Below are 16312 nucleotides of genomic sequence, written 5' to 3'. Positions count from 1 at the left end.
TGATTGTTGATTTCAGACGGTCTCAGCCTGAGCACACACCCCTCAGCATCAGCGGCTCCACAGTGGAGAGAGTGGAAAACATCAAGTTCCTTGGGCTGCAGATCTTGGACAATCTCACCTGGTCCAGGAACACCACTGGGATTGTGAAACAGGCCCAGCAGAGATTTCACTTTCTGAGGAAGCTTAAACAAGCATCACTCCCCACTAACGTCTTAACTACATTCTACAGAGGCGTGGTTGAGTGTGTGCTGACCTTTTGTATCACAACCTGGTACTCCAGCTGCAATGCTGTCGACAAAAAAGCCTTGCAGAGGGTGGTTACGGGAGCAGAGAAGTTTATTAGTGTCTCCATACCTTCTGTCGAAGACCTCTTTCAGAGGCAATGCCTCCAGAAGACACGGTACATCATTAAAGACCCCTCACACTCTCTCCGTGAACTGTTTGTTCTTCTGCCATCAGGCAAACGTTACAGGAGCATCAAAACTAAAACCACAAGGCTACTAAACAGCTTCCTCCCACAGGCAGTCAGACTGCTAAATGCTGCTCTACCTGACTCTGCTTTGGACACTTTTAACTTGCACTGGACACTTATAACTGATTTTAACTGACATGTGGCTGTTGTGTTTTACTACATATTGTGATGTTTATTATTTAGTGTTGCATTTGTTATGCTTGATTGCACTGCCCCTGAGAAACGCTGTCTCATTCTGCCCTGCAGAGCTGATGTATGGTTAGAATGACAATAAAGTTTTTGAATCTTTGAAAAAAAAGATATGAAACCTATCAGGAGTTACAGGTGGGAATCCATAATGAGAATGGACAGACAGACCAGATTATTCAAGCCAAGGAGAGGGCTCTCCAACAACCTGTAAATATCATTGAAGTATTTATACATATATGGTTACTTTAATGCAAACCTAAGCCCAAGAAATCGGGAGCAATTTGTGGCCTGCTACGGCACTTTCACAGGAGACTAAGCCTTTAAATAGTGGGAATCCGTCCCCCCAGTTTAATGCCTTACTGCTTCAATGCTTACCAATTAAGTTAGCCAACATGATTAAAACTAATAATACGGATTGGCCTCGCAATGTCCAAAATCGAATGTGACGAGCTTTGACATATAACTGGGACCGGGCTTTCGAATCCCGATCAACCCAGAGGGGAACTAATATTAAATGTGAATATGTTCAGCGGGAAGAAGAACGCCAGCGGGCTATATCTGGAGATCAGAAATGGGAACCGAAGCATGGGTTGGAATATGGCTGGTGTGGTGGCCGGCTGGTTTTTGGTGTGGACTGGCAGTTGGGGCTGTTGATTGAGTGGGTGGGGACTTTGGCGTGGAGGAGCCTAGTAGTTTGGAAAGGGTTAGTTTGTAGCCTATGGCTGCAAAGGGGAGGCGGAGGGAGTTGAGATTGAAGGGGGAGGGCGGGAGACTGTGGAATACTCCAGAAGTAAGGGTAGCCAAAAAAGGGGTGCATCAAGTGAAAGACCTGAAGTAATGGGGGACAACAAATTGAGGGAAATGGGTGAATTGGAGGAATTTATAGTTCTGTATGAAATTAAAGGTCAGAAGGAAGGAAAAGAAGGATTTAGAGCCCTTAATCCTTTCAAAGTGGCAGCAGCATCAGAGAACCAAATAGGTAAAGGATTCCAGGCCAAGATTTTGTCTAATGGATTGCTGAAAATTTGTTGCAAAGATATTGACCAATATGACATATAAAATGGTGGGAAAATTGGTTGTGAAAGTGGAGTGTATTACTCCGAAAGAAAGGAAGGGAGTTAAGGGGGTAGTGTATGATATTTGGTCTGGCATGACTGAACAGGAAATTTTGGACAATATTAAAGGTGCTCGAGTGCTTGAAGCCAAACAATTAAAATCCAGAGAAGGTGGTAACTGGGATTCCCCTGTTCTTCTGGTTTTTGCAGGTGATGTTCTTCCAACTAGGGTCTATCTTGGGTGCATGTCTTATCAAGTTAGAGAATACGTTAGGCCTCCCTTGCGCTGTTATAATTGCCAGAGATTTGGACATGTTGCTGATTCATGTCGAGGTAAAAGAAGATGTATGAAATGTGGAGAGGATCATGATATTAAAGCATGTAAGGCAGCGGTGCCTAAATGCAGTAACTGTGGAGGGGACCATATAGTGGCGTTCAGAGGATGTGAGTATTTTAGTAAGGCAAAGCAGATTCAGGATGTTAGTATCCAACAAAAAATATCATATGCTGAAGCAGTAAAGAAAGTTGATAGAGAGCAAAGGATAAGTAAAGAAAAGATTGGAATGATGGGGAGTCAGTTCTTTCCGAGTTCTCCCAACTATGGTTCCTTCAGGCATGTTGTTGATGACTAAAGAGTCTTTTTTGGCGTTTGTTGTTGATGTACTGGTCGGGGCTAAAACTACAGCCAAGAGGTCGGATATGATAAAAGTAGTTGTTGGAGCTACAGAGAGATTCCTTGATATTAAACAGATTTTGCCGGAAAAAATTACATGAGTATATGACAGACAAACAATCACTGAATACTTCCCAGTTGTTGGGATCAGAGAGTATGGAGGAGCTTTATGTGGATGAAGAAGCTAATAATTAGTATTTCAATGTTTTTAATATTACAATGGAATGCAAGAAGTTTATCTGCAAATGGTCAAGAATTAAAAAGATTTATTGGAACTTTTAAAGACCTGCCTGATTTGATCTGTATACAGGAGACATGGTTAAAGCCTCATTTAGATTTTGTGATCCCTGGATATGATAGTTTGAGAGCTGACAGAACAGGTAAATCTGGTGGAGGGTGTGCAACTTTCATAAAAACAGGACTCCAGTTTAGAAGACTTGATATTAAATCAAACCTTGAAATTGTGGCTGTGGGGGTTTGGAGCTCTCGTGGTCAAATAAGTTTGATTAACTTTTATAAACCAGGTAATATGATGTTATCAGATTTGGATGAAATTATGAATAAAGTAAGATCCCCAGTAATCTGGGTTGGAGATTTCAATGCTCATAATCCTATATAGGGTAGTGAAAGTAAAGATAGTAATGGAGCAGTAATAGAGGAGTTTCTAGGTAAATACAACATGGTACTGCTAAATGACGGAAGGCCTACAAGAATTAATATTGTAAAGAATACTTATAGTCACTTAGAATTATCTATCACTTCCTCAAACTTAGCTAGGGTTGGGGAATGGGATGTTATGGACAGATACACACTAGGAAGTGATCACTATCCTATATTATGTCAATTTGGTAGAAATTTGATAGTAGAAGTTGAGGAGAGGTCTGCCAGGTATAATTTTTCTTTGGCCCATTGGGATGAGTACCAGGAGAAAGCTGTGGATATAATAGAAGAGATTAATAGCGAGGGCTTCATGGATGATTGGAATGAATCCCTCGGTTCTATAATTCAAAAAGTTGCTCAGTTGACTATTCCGCTACGGAATGTGCTTAAGGCTCGAGCATTAGTTCCGAGGTGGAATAAAAATTGTGATATAGCAGTAAGAAACAGAAATAGAGCTTACAGGAAATTAAGAAAGTGCCCAGTGTTAGATAATGTCATGGAGTATAAAAAGGAAAGAGCAGTAGCAAGGAGAGGAATTAGAAATGCAAAGAGGGATAGTTGGAGAAGATCTTGTGGAACACTGGGCCCTGGGATACCTGTGAAGCAGCTATGGACAATCATTCACAGAATGTCAGGGATATATAGGAAACCATCTATCCCAGCTTTGCTGGAAGGAGATATTGAAGCTGTAACCAATAAGGAAAAGGCTGATATGTTTGTAGAAGTGTTCCAAGCGTTACACAGTTCTGGAGAGTTAGGTGATTTGAGAAAGGAAATTATATTAAAGGAAAGTTGGAAATTGGACAGGAGTTTGAATGATAATAGCTCCATAAATTTGTTTTTCTCCCTTCAGGAATTGCAGGAAGCTGTCCAATCAGGTTCAAACACTTCTCCTGGCGGGGATGGACTGTGTTATGAATTGCTTAAGCATTTAGATGACTCTGTATTGATAGGAATTCTAGCATTGTTTAATTCAGTGTGGAAAGAAGGAAAATTACCAGTAGAATGGAAGCATGCAGTGGTAGTTCCAGTTTTAAAGCCAGGTAAGGATGCGTCTAGTCCTAGCTCGTATCAGCCTACAACTTTAGCGTCAGTGCTTTGTAAAACTATGGAACAAATGGTGACCAACAGACTTGTTTTTTTTTGGAAAATAAGGGACGTTTTTCTGCCTATCAAAATGGTTTTAGAACTGGAAGATCAACAATGGAATCTGTTGCCCTTTTAGATCATGATATTAAAAAAGTGTTTCAAAATAGAGAAGTAATGGTAAGTGTATTTCTAGATATTGAAAGAGCGTATGACTCACTATGGAAGGATGGCTTATTAATTAAACTCTATGATGCGGGAATTAGAGGGAGAATGTTTAATTGGATCAAAGATTTCCTTAAGGAAAGGACAATTCAAGTAAGAATAGGTGGAACAAGCTCCAAGTCAGTTAAAATAGATAATGGTACCCCTCAAGGAAGTGTCATTAGTCCAGTTCTTTTTAATGTCATGATAAATGATATCTTTGCTCAGGTAGGGACAGGATTTGGCAAATCATTGTTTGCAGACGATGGTGCAATCTGGAAAAGAGGAAGAAACATCAAGTATCTATTAAGGCAGGTACAAAAGGCTTTAAGATCAGTTGAAAACTGGGCTAATAAATGGCGTTTCAGGATTTCTGCTTCTAAGTTCAAATACATGATTTTTGGCTTTAGAAGAAAGATTCCTGATTGTGGATTGTGTCTATATGATTCTCCACTAGAAAGAGTCAAGGTATTCAAGTTTTTAGGTGTCTGGTTTAATGAAAGACTTACTTGGAGGGTTCATATAGATGAAACCATTGGAAAGTGTGAGAAAGTTTTAAATGTTATGAGAAGTATTGCTGGATGCGACTGGGGAGCAGGGCGGGAAACTATGTACTTAATATATCTAGCTATGATTAGATCAGTTATAGATTATGGTTGTATTGTTTATGGTTCCACTGCTACGGCAGTACTTGGAAAACTAGACACTGTGCAGTCCAAGGCACTTAGACTCTGTTGTGCAACCTTTAGAACAACATCAGTCCCAGCACTATGTGTGGAGATGGGAGAAGTGCCTCTGCATTTAAGACGAATTCAGTTGGGCCTGGAATATTGGGTAAAACTGAATGGATTCAATCACAGCAGGGGAAGTCAGAGTGCCAAAGTAAAATTAAAAGATACCCATTTTCAGATTTGGTTAATAATTGGGCTGTGAAATTGAAACTGACTGAGGAATACATAGTTGGCCAAATTTGCCTGCCACCCATCCCTTTTTGACTCTTTCCAGAACCAGAAGTAGACCTATTCCTCCTTTTTCAGCTTAAAGGAAGCAGTGCAATTTTATCAGCGTTGATCACAAATGAATATTTAAATAATAAATGGGGATCTTACCTGAAGATCTTTACTGATGGCTCAGTGGACCCAGAGAGCAGTAAGGCAGGATTTGGGATGTATGTGTCTCAACTTGGAGTTAAGATTGGTCACCAAGTTTCAGATGGTGCTTCTGTCTTTGCAACAGAATTATTAGCAATCCTCTGGGCCTTATGGTGGATAGAAGACTCTCAACCACGTAGGGTTATCATCTGTTCGGATTCTGCTGCTGCCATGGAGTCTATAAAAGGGAGTAAATCAAAAGCTCGTCCTGACATAGTTCTTGAGATTCTCTTAGTGTTGTTTAGAGTAGGGAAGATGGGTTGTGCAGTTAGATTTTCATGGATACCTGGGCATGCTGGGGTGGAGGGAAATGAAATTGTGGATGGCATTGCAAAGTCTTCCTTACAGAGCAGGCAAGTAGAAATTAGAGTTCCCCTAGGCAGAGCAGAATTGAGAAGTAGGATTTAAAAAGGTACAGAGAAGAAGTGGCAGGAGGATTGGAAAAATGAATTAAGGGGCAGCCATTATTTTTCTAGTCACCCACTAGTTAAAAAGGTCTCAGACTGTTACCTTTTAAGTCGTAGAGATATGGTGAAATTTACAAGACTTAGGTTGTGGCATTGTGGGCTAAACTATTATTTAAAGATAATAGGCAAACATCCTACTGGATTAGGTGACTGTGGTAGTCCAGAGACAGTCCAGCATGTTTTGCTGAGCTGTAATCGATACAAAATTGAAAGAAGCATACTGTTCAAGAGGCTATCTGGCTTAAATTTATTTTGGTTTTCTATTAAATCTTTGTTTGGCCATCAAGAGAATCAACATCTGACTGAAGAGCCTATCATTCAGTTTATACGTGAGACTAGGCTGTATTCGAGAATTTGAGTTCCTTGAAGTTCTATAATTAGTTATACATCCTGCGGAGGGCTGTAATACACCTAGATGCTTTTAAACAGCCGGAAATGAAGATGAAGAAGATGAGGATGAAGAACCACCACCACCACCGGAGCACGGAACGCACGTGGAATTCCAGGGGGACCCAGTGCAAGGTTTCATTTACAGCCGCCAGCAGTATGGGGTGTAATCTAGCAGAGTGAGACTTGCTCTGTTGGAAGTCGAGATTCTAAGCACAGACAAGGGTATCACCTTGGGACTAGTGAACAACCCACAGCTTCATCAGTTACTGATCCCCAGTGGTGGGCACTTAATCCGGACTCGTCTTCATTTGAGCTCCCACTGCCAGCAGTCGACCCCCATGTGACCCTGTGCTATGACCCTACGGGGTGAGCCACTGAGGAAAGCCAATATTATGCACCCCTCGAAGGACAGAAGTTCCCAGTCGCGGTGTTTGGAGAGGTTAAAGGAAAAGAGGGCAGTGCATTACTGGCTAAAGGTCTGGATTCCCTTTGGTGACAGACAGGACTGGTGGTTTCCCATACCACCGTTAGGCTTTGCCCTGGGTTTAAGCCAAAGAACCTAGGGTTTCTTGCCTACGCCCTGACAAAACAAACCTCCAGCACTGAGAGAGACTGGCAAAATTTGGCCGCGGGCCAACTCTGATACTGGAAGGAGGCAAAGGTGAAGACAGGACATCTGGTAAGACACTCTTTTAATAATGACTGAACCCAAGAGGTTGTACCCCATCTCTGAGCAATTTCAGGCCAAGAAGTCAGTCGCACCAACTGCGCCCCTCCCACCATGAAAGAAGGACAGACTCTCCCATCCCTTCCGCAATACACCCTCAAGCACGAGGCAACATTTTATGAGGATGGAAGCTCTTTTGTGGACCCAGCAGGTAAACGATGTTCTGGCTACGCAATAAGTGACGACAGTGAAGTAATTGAGCAAGTCTCCTTTGCAGCAGCTGTCTCCGCCCAGAAAGCTGAGCTACTTGCTCTATCTCATGCATGTATCCTAGCAACAGACTACTCAGTTCTGATTTTGAAGAATCCACCACAGAACCAATTCTTTGTAGCAGACCTTAAAAAAAAACGCAAAGTCATAAATGAAGATGACTTTGAAGAGGGAGCACACAACTATTTGGAACAAAATAAAAAGGGCCTGAATGAGGACTTCAGGGGAAGAGCCAAAAGTACAAGCCTAAGCTAGAATCCTCTTTGATTAACGTTTCGAATTTTAAAATGAAAAAGCCTGTGGAAAAGAAATCTCAAACAGTAGAGCTACTAGGACTTGATATTTCAATCCCTATTGTAAGTCGGCACTCTTGATATTGGCAGTGGGCTTGGAGTGGTGACAAGGAGGGAGGGTAGGTACATCATCAAGGTCATCAGGTGGGCACCCTCCTTCTTTGACGTTTCATTGATAAGCCCACGACATCTCCAGAAGGCTCAACGGTGCTACCTGGCATCCCAGATACACCCCCCTCAGTTCCATACCCTCCTGTCTTCATCTTGCAGCCCAGTTGTTGCCTTTCCTTTTAATCCAAATCCAATTGCTGCTTTCTTCTGCTGCATTTGACAAGGACTTGATTGCTTGTTGGAGGAAGTGACCCCTCACCCCGACCTTCTTCAATAGACTGGTTGTAGATATAGCAACGAATCCCCTGCATCCTACTTCTACAGGGAAAATGTTGGTCTTCCAGCCACTCTGGGCAGCTTCAGTTGCCAGTTCAGAGTACTTAGTCTTTTTCCTCTGGTAAGTTTCTTCGACACCATCTTCCCATGCTACTATCAATTCCACAACATATGCCAGCTTGGCTGTTGTAGACCACAGGACCATGTCTGGCCAGAGTGTTGTAGCTGCAATGTCTGGGGAAACACAAGCTTTTTTGCCAAGTCCACGTCCATTTTCCAATCCCAAGCAACCTGCAGAATGCTTACATCTTTTGATGTTATATGGTGCTCTGGAGGTTGGCCTGCTGGTACAAATCGTGTAATGTGGACATTTCCTGCCGATGTTTGTGGGGGAGCATTTGTGATGATTCGCCTCTGTTCCAAGATTGATGCCAGCTGTCCAAGAACTTGGTTATGCCGCCAAGTGTACCGCCCCTGGATGAGGCTCGTGGTGCATCCAGTTAAAATGTGCCTTAGTGATCCAGGTGCTTGACAAAGAAAGCAAGCAGGGTCTTCTCCCCACCACTGGTTCAAGTTCTGGGGTGTGGGTAAAAGGTCATAAGTGACTCTGATGACAAAACTTAGCCGAGATCCCTCCATCTCCCAGATGTCACGCCAGCTAAGTTTCCTCTTTTCCAGGCTCTCCCAATTAGTCCAGTGGCCCTGCTTGGTCATTGAGACGGCCCTGGCGTGTCGCTCTGCCTCCTCCTGTCTTCTCAACTCCTCCACCATGAGTCGTCTCTTCTGCACTGATGTTGCCTTCTGCCATTGAGGAGCCTTTGGGACAAGCCCAAGCCCGGCTCTCCCACGTTGGACTTGGCCTGCCACATCCCTGAAGCGAAGAACAGACTTAGCTACCCTCCCTCCTTGACACCACTCCAAACTCACTGCCAACATCGAGAGTGCCGACTTACCATAGGGATTGAAACATCAAGTCCTAGTAGCTCTACTGATCTTCTGGAAGAAAATCAGTGACTGCTGTGAAAGTGCAGCTGACAACAAGGGAAAGACCGTGTGACAGCTGGAGAGACAGCTGACAGGAGAAAATAGGCCCCAACAGGGCTGTTATGGGCTAGCTACCCATAACAGCAGGCTCCGTCACCTTGTCAGGGCACAAGAGCCACCCTCACTTGGCTACAGGAAGTTTAAAAAGAAGTATACCCCCAGAGTCTGCGAGAGCGGGGGCGCAAGAAGACTCTCTGACTGACCTCCCGGTAACGAACCTTGGCATGGACACGACAATGAATCAAGAAAACGGCAATACTCTTGAGAAAGCAGCAGCTGGATATGTTCTTCAGACCTGTAGGTGTGGCTGGACTAAAGTAACATCAACTCATGGTCTAAAAATTCATCAAGGACGGAAGAAATGCTTGAAAATCTCCAACCCAGGGCCCCGCATTGACCAGATTCTGTTAAGAGGAAGGTCAAATCAGTCAGATGAAACTTAGTGGCAGGAAGAAACCCACAGTCCGCAGAGTATCAGCACCCTATGGGATGTGCAAGAAGTTTCAGGCACAAGCAGCAGTCCAAGACACAGCCAGGCACATTGTAAAGTGGAGAACATGCAAGGCGTGAGCCGTTGGTGAAATGGCCAAAGTCTAATAGCAAGGAGTGGGAAACCATCAATACAGATGTGAGTCTGATCTTAAGTGGCATCAAGGGATCAGCAGAAAAGAAGTTAGAGAGGATGGGTGACCTGATCTACAGCTACAGAAAGGAGAAATTTGGAATAAAGGAACAAGTCAGCAGGAAAGATATGCCTCCTCCCCCCAAATCCCGTCGTCTCCAGGAAATCCAACGACCTGTTAAAGAGAGAAGAGGCCTGAGGATGTTGTGGGAAAAAGCAACAGCAGAAGAAAGGGAGGGCATCAACCTCCTTCAAGAGGACCTAAGACAGAGGCTCTCAAAACTGCGCAGAGCAGAGAATTTAAGGAAACGACGCAAAAAGAAGAAGAAAGCAAGAACAGACTTCTACAAAGATCCCTTTAAATATCTGAAAGGCATTTTCACAAAAGAGAAAAGCGGATACTTGAAAGTATCAAAAGAGGAGATTGAAAGACATCTCAGAATCATCCACACTGATAAGCAAAAAGATGAACCGATATTTGTCCCAGCTGACATCCCACCAATCTCACCCCCACAACATCAATTTAACATCAGCCCTCCCAAGCTGAGTGAGGTGAAAGAGGCAGTGAAGAAGGCAAGATCAGCATCAGCGCCAGGCCCTAACGATGTTCCGTATTGTGTCTACGAGAACACCCCGGATGTTCTGAAATTCCTTTGGAAAAACATGAGGGTTGCGTGGGAAAAGCAAATTATCCCCAAAGCCTGGAGAAGAGCGGGGGGAGTTCTGATCCCAAAAGAAAAGAATTTGTCCACCATCGAGCAGTTTCGCCAAATAAACCTTCTGAACATAGAGGACAAGATCTTTTTCAGCGTGTTGGTGCAAAGACTTACAAAGTATCTGAAACAAAATCATTTCATTGATACGTCAATCCAAAAGGCTGGCATAGTAGGCTTCTCGGGATGCCTTGAACATACCAGCATCATATGGTATCAAATCCAGATGGCTAAGAAAGAAAGGAAGGATCTGCATGTCTTGTTCCTCCACCTGGCCAATGCCTATGGATCAGTTCCTCATTCCCTACTGTGGACTGCATTTGAATTCTTTCAGGTGCTTGCAACAATAACAAATCTGGTAAAACACTACTTCCAGGATCTGCAAGTCTGTCTCACAACATCAGACTTCACCACAGCGTGGCAACCACTGGAAGCAGGCATCATGGCGGGGTGCACCATCTCCCCATTGGCCTTCACTATAGCAATGGAGCTCATTATCAGAGCCTCAAAATGGGTTGCAGGAGGAAAAGGGCTACAGTTTGGTCAACCACCGATACGAGCCTATATGGACGATATAATGATACTGACGACAACTGTCCCCTGCACCAAGAGATTTCTGGGAAAGCTTCATCAAAACATCACGTGGGTGAGGATGAAGATCAAGCCCAGCAAGTGAAGAAGCATCTCCATTGTCAAAGGTCAAGTCACGGATAAAAGATTTCAGATTGACGAGACACCTGTCCCAACTGTTTCAGAAATGCCAGTGAAGAGCTTGGGCCGATGGTATGATGCTAAGCTCAAGGACACTGAGCAGTTTGAACAACTCAAAAAGGATACCATCGTGTACATAGCTCGCATCAACAAGACCTTGCTGCCAAGAAAACTCAAGCAGTGGTGCTTCCAGTTCGGCATACTCCCAAGACTCGTGGCCTTTAACAGTGTATGAAATCCCCATCAGCAAGGTTGAAAAGCTTGAAAGAATGATCAGCACACATGTAAAACAGTGGCTTGGACTTCCGCGATGCTTAAGTCCTGTTGGACTGTACGGGAACGGCAAATTGGAATTACCAATTGCAAGTCTTGTGGAAGAATTCAAATGCACCAAAGCAAGGTTGGTCATGACCCTCACTGTATCTGAAGATACTGTTATTCAAACAGTGGCCCCCCGTGTGGTAACGGCAAGGAAGTGGATTCCATCTGAAGCTAGATTAAAGTGCGGACTTTTATATTATGCCCGTGATGACCTGACTATGGAACTTTGGGGATTCCTGACTTCCTCTGCACCCCCCCCCCCCATTAGTAATGCTACCTTTGTAAACAACTTACTTACCGCTCTACAGCTACCTCGAGTTTTGGCTATTATTAGATGTGCAGTCCATACTGGGGAATCTGATGAGATATTTAAGGGTAATGCTCGGCTGGTGCAGCAGCAAAACGGACAGCCTTGGACCCCACACTTTTAGCCCCCTCGGGAACCTAGTAAGCTGCTATTACACAAAATCGAAGGACGGGTATGCCAGATATGGGGGAAATACATACGTTCAAAGGGGGACGCCCCTGAAGGAGAGCGCAGACTATGGTCCCAAATGGGTTGCCACCTTGAACCTCAGACCAATTTATGGGTGACCCCTGCGGGACAGGTCTGTGTTCCCTCTGTGTTTTTACTTATTTTTATAGATTATGTAAATAATTGTACACACTTGGGAAAGGAGGGAATGGTTGATACATTATTACAATCTTGGTGACACCTTAATTTCCAGAAAGCGAGCCACAGCATGTTTAATTTGTAAAAAGAAACAAATGCTGAAAAGGGATGCCTTGTGTTTCTGGAACTACCCCCTTGCCTGGTGGACCTTTTCCTTGTTTACAACTTGATTTTATAGAATTACCTAGAGTACATTGTTATAAGTATTGCTTAGTGATAGTAGATGTATTTAGCAGATGGATTTAGCTGTTCCTACAACTAATAATACCGCTGTGACGGTTATGAAAATATTGCTAAAAGAAATAATTCCTCGCTATGGACTTCCAGAAATGATAAGCTCGGACGACAGACCGCATCTTGTTGCCAAAATAAATGAGGAAATTTGCAAGGAGTTGGTTATAAAACAACAGTTCCACTGCACCCATCATCCAAAAGCAGCCGACGTAGTGGAATGAGCCAATCGTGCCTTGAAAGATAAGTTGGCCAAACTTACGCAAGAAACTGGATTGACCTGGTTGAAGGTTTTACCCTGAGCCCTATTCCATATGAGAATCATGCCAGCAAGTAAGACGGGGTTATCATCTGCAGAAATTATCTACGGGAAGCCTTTGAGAACCCCACGGGACACTGACCTTGTTTGCCGCTCCTCCCTGAGAACTTACCTGCAAAATTAGACATGCATACCTTGGGGGAGGAGATGGGAAAATATTTATGCAAATTAACTAAAACTTTCCTAAGCTTGCATTTACAGGTACGACGGGCCTATCGGGAAGACGAAACCCAGCCTAAAGGCGACTACCCAACAAGTGAGCCTGGAGATTTTATCCTGATCAAGAATTGGGATCCAGGGAAACTCGGACCTCGGTGGAGAGGACCACACTCGCCATGACTGATTCTAAATATTTCACAACAACCAAGAAAGGAGAAATCTTCGAAGTCAAAGCAGAATTCAATAGTGACAAGCAGGAGAAAAAGAAAGAAGCAGTGAAGAAAGGGATTACGTCAATGACCGGTGGCAGAAATGTCAGTGCCCTCTTTCCTGATGTCATAAACTACATGCAGACAGACAATTTGGAGTTGAAGAAGCTGCTGTACCTCTATCTAATGAACCATGCAAAGAGCCAACCAGATATGGGCAACTATGGCTGTCAACGCTTTTGTTAAGGACTGTGAAGATCCCAATCCATTTATCAGGGTGCTAGCCGTGAGAACAATAGGCTGCATCCATGTGGAGAAAATTACTGAGAATTAGTATGAGCCCCTGCGGAAAATGTCTAAAGGATGAAGACCGTTAAGCTTGAAAAACTGCTGCTGTCTACGAAGCCACGCTACATGACATCGATGCACAGCTGGTAGAAGATCAGGGATTGCTGGACACTCTAAAGGATCTGATATCTGACTCTAATCCAATGGTCGTTGCAAATGCTGTGGCTGCTCTGTCAGAGATCGCACAACCTCATCCAAACAGCAAGTTACTAGACCTCAATTTTCAGACAATCAACAAGCTTTTAATAGCCTGAAATGAATGTACTGAATGGGGCCAGATATTTAACCTTGATTGTTTGGCCAATTGTAGCCCAAAGGATGACCGAGAAGCTCAAGGCATCTGTGAGTGTGTGACGCCACGTTTAGCTCACGTCAACTTAACTGTTGTCCTGTTGGCTGTAAAGGTTCTGATGAAATTCATGGAAATGCTTTCAAAGGACTTGGATTACTATGGCACTTTGTTGAAGAAACTGGCTCCCCCACTGGTAACGCTGTTGTCTGCAGAACCAGAACTCCAATATGTTGCCCTCCAGAACATCAGCCTCATTGTACAGAAAAGTTCTGAGATTCCTAAGCATGAAATGAAGGTTTTCTTTGTAAAGATATATGTGAAACTGGAAAAACCGGATATTGTGATTCGATTGGCTTCTCAAGCCAACATTGCACAGGTTTTGGCAGAATTGAAGGAGTATGCCACTGAAGCAGATGTTGACTTTGTATGAAAAGCTGTGCGTGCAATTGGATGATGTGCAATCAAAGTTGAGCAATCAGCAGAATGCTGCGTGAGTACGCTACTTGACCTCATTCAGACAAAAGTAAACTACGTCGTCCAAGAAGCTATTGTAGTAATAAAGGACATTTTCTGTAAATAGCCAAACAAGTGTGAAAGTGTTAATGCAACACTTTGTGTAAACCTGGACTCATTGGATGAACCAGAAGCAAGAGCAGCAATGATACGGATAGTTGGAGAGTATGCTGAAAGAATTGACAATGCTGATGAGCTATTAGAGAGCTTCCCGGAAGGATTCCATGAGGAGAGCACACGGGTTCAACTACAACTTTTGACTGCTATTGTGAAACTATCTTAAAAATACAACAACTGAGACACAAGAGCAGATAAACCTCTAATTTCAGAAGAAACTGATCTTATTGAGCCAATGCTCCTTGATGAATTAATCTGCCATATTGGAACACCGGCCCCTGTGTACGGTAAGCCACCCAGTGCACTTGTGGAGGGGCACTCTCGGAGGATACATCGAACAGACTGCAAACGTCTCACTGAAGGAACTGAGCAGAAGGACTCTCTTGGATTAAAGGAAAATATGTTGATTGATAGTGGTGTTTATGCATGTCCGAAGTCTGATTGTATTAACTTTGATTATTATCTGTATCCTATGCTGCTTGTGGCCATGTTTCGTATCATGTTGTAGAAGCGACAATCTGTTCTGAAAGGTTATCGTGTAATGATAAAAAGGAGGGAATGATGAAGGTTAAGGGTGTTGGAAAAGTAAGAAATGATTCTCTGAATCTGGTAAATAGCGGGTTAAAATTAGGTGCCAGCTTGTATATGCTCTGTTCTGTGAAAAGTTGGAGAGACTGTTCTTGACTGGAAAAAAAACTGCCTTCAGTGATTTTTTTTAACAACTCACAGCTGTCCCTTTGAGAACGATCTGTGGGCTGTATTCACACATGCTGCATACATCATGTCTTATGAGTTCACATATTGAGCTATGTTCCCACCTTTTGTCTATTCAAGTTTTACTGATAAGGCAAGAATTTGTCTGTAATTAAAAGCCATGATTTAGTGTACTCTCTTAACTAATTAATTAAGTTTGCTCTAACTGACTTGGTGGTAATATCATGGCAACTAAGTGTTCTTTGTCTGTTAGTCCTATAAATTGTAGCATTCCAGCTTGTTAAATCAGAAGCTCGTTTGAGCTGCCAGAGAGACAGGTAGAAACTCTGTCTCTTTGATGTTCGGCTTCAGTTTTCTCGCTGGCTGAGTTCGAACAATAAACTAGTGAAAAGGTTAAAGTAAAGACTTGTGTGTGGTGTGATTATTTGATCCGGCAAAATTTAAGTGTACAAGCACATCCTCTTTCTTAATGTCCATATACTCAAGTTTTTCAATCCACTGTAAGTCAACCCTACAATTGCCAAGATCCTTTTCCATAGTGAATACTGAAGCAAAGTATTCATAAAGTACCTCAGTTATCTCCTCTGGGTCCATACACACTTTTCCACTGTCACACTTGATTGGTCCTATTCTCTTATGTCTTATCCTCTTGCTCTTCACAGACTTGTAGAATACCTTGAGGTTATCTTTAATCCTGCTCACCAAGGCCTTCTCATGGCCCCTACTGCCTCTCCTAATTTCATGGCTTTCGCTACCCCTTTATGCAAAGACACCACATTTACTTCCTTAATTTGAAGTCATTGCTTGGCTAGAAGGTCTGGCACCTTGTTTCCTTCAACCCCAACAAGGGCAGGGAGCCATCTGAAATGTATGCTCAACACTGCAGCCTCAACAGATGTTGTCCAATCTCAATGTAACACCCTGATAGAGGTTTCACTGTTGATGTAATGGTGTTTCTGTAGGAGCAGTGCTTGAGTTATGGTTGGAGATAACAGGTGCTTTGGAATGAGAGCCATCCAATCTGGGGAGCAGGTTTTTGTCAGTGTGCCTGACACCCGTGTGATCTGGGGTCTTGGTTCAGAGGGACATGAAGAGAGAAGACATTGGAGAGAACTGGTTGCAGGATTCGACCCGGTAGAGGACCATCATTCGATGGAGCAAGGTGCAGAGGTCTACTGAGTATCGGTGAATATAACTTTGGGAAGAGCTGAGCTCCAACTTGTACACATTTGACTGTTTAATTATAATGGGCCCTTTTTGTTTTTTTTCTTTCTGTTCTTTACTAACCCTTTTGTTAAGTTAACATTCATAAATATAATTCATATAATCACATGCAGCGTGCTGTTATTTCTTGGCACTGAG

General features: G+C 43.2%; 1 pseudogene; it reads left to right on the top strand.

Annotated features, from left to right (window-relative positions):
* Positions 1-12923: 12923 nt before the first annotated feature.
* LOC140191438 (AP-1 complex subunit beta-1-like) lies at positions 12924-14976 on the top strand (annotated as a pseudogene).
* Positions 14977-16312: the final 1336 nt, after the last annotated feature.

The sequence above is a fragment of the Mobula birostris genome, chromosome X (genome assembly GCF_030028105.1).
Source record: "Mobula birostris isolate sMobBir1 chromosome X, sMobBir1.hap1, whole genome shotgun sequence".
Taxonomy (NCBI): Eukaryota; Metazoa; Chordata; class Chondrichthyes; order Myliobatiformes; family Myliobatidae; genus Mobula; species Mobula birostris.
The sequence above is the reverse complement of the archived record's forward strand: the minus strand, read 5'-3'. Positions and strand labels throughout refer to the sequence as shown.